The following is a 1,179-nucleotide window of genomic DNA, read 5'->3' on the forward strand; positions in this document are numbered from 1 at the left end:
ATCAGACCTTTGTCTGTTGTGGGGTTGCTGAAGATCTTCTCCCAGTCAGTAGGTTCCCTTTTTGTCTTAATGACAGTGTCCTTTGCTTTATAGAAGCTTCTCAGTTTTAGGAGGTCCCATTTATTCAGTGTTGTCCTTATTGTCTGTGCTACTGGGGTTATACGTAGGAAGTGGTCTCCTGTGCCCATGTGTTGTAGAGTACTTCCCACTTTCTCTTCTATCAGATTCAGTGTGTTCAGATTGATATTGTGGTTTTTAATCCATTTTGACTTGAGTTTTGTGCATAGTGATAGATATGGATCTATTTTCATTCTTCTACAGGTTGACATCCAGTTCTGCCAGCACCATTTGTTGAAGATGCTTTCCTTCTTCCATTGTATACTTTTAGCTCCTTTGTCGAAAATGAGGTGTTAATAGGTTAGTGGGTTAAAATCCGGGTCTTTGATTTAATTCCATTGGTCAACATCTCTGTTTTTGCGCCAATACCAAGCTGTTTTCATTACTGTAGCTCTGTAATAGAGTTTGAAGTCAGGGATGGTAATGCCTCTGGAAGAACCTTTATTGTATAGAATAGTTTTGGCTATCCTGGATTTTTTGTTTTTCCATGTAAAGTTGATTATTGTTCTCTCAAGGTCTGTGAAGAATTTTGTTGGGATTTTGATGGTGATTGCATTGAATCTTTAGATTGCTTTTGGTAGAATTGCCATTTTTACTATGTTGATCCTCCCAATTCAAGAGCAAGGGAGACCCTTCCATTTTCTGGTGTCCTCTTCAGTTTCCTTCTTCAATGCTTTAAAGTTCTTGTCAAATAGATCTTTCACTTCCTTGGTTAGAGTTACCCCCCCAGATACTTTATGCTTTTTGTGGCTATCGTAAAAGGTAAAATTTCTCTGATTTCCCTCTCTGCTTCCATATCCTTTGTGTATAGGAGGGCTACTGATTTTTTTTTAAGTTGATCTTGTAACCTGCCACATCACTGAAGTTATTTGTCAGCTGTAGGAATTCTTTGGTAGAGTTTTTTGGGTTGCTTATGTACACTACATATCATCTGCAAATAACAAATCTTTGACTTCTTCCTTTCCAATTTGAATTCCCTTGATCTTCTTATGTTGTCTTATTGCTATGGCTAGAACTTCGAGAACTATGTTGAACTATAAGGTGAGAGTGAACAGCCTTGTC

The sequence above is a fragment of the Microtus ochrogaster genome, unplaced genomic scaffold, assembly GCF_000317375.1.
Source record: "Microtus ochrogaster isolate Prairie Vole_2 unplaced genomic scaffold, MicOch1.0 UNK21, whole genome shotgun sequence".
In the NCBI taxonomy this organism is placed as follows: Eukaryota; Metazoa; Chordata; class Mammalia; order Rodentia; family Cricetidae; genus Microtus; species Microtus ochrogaster.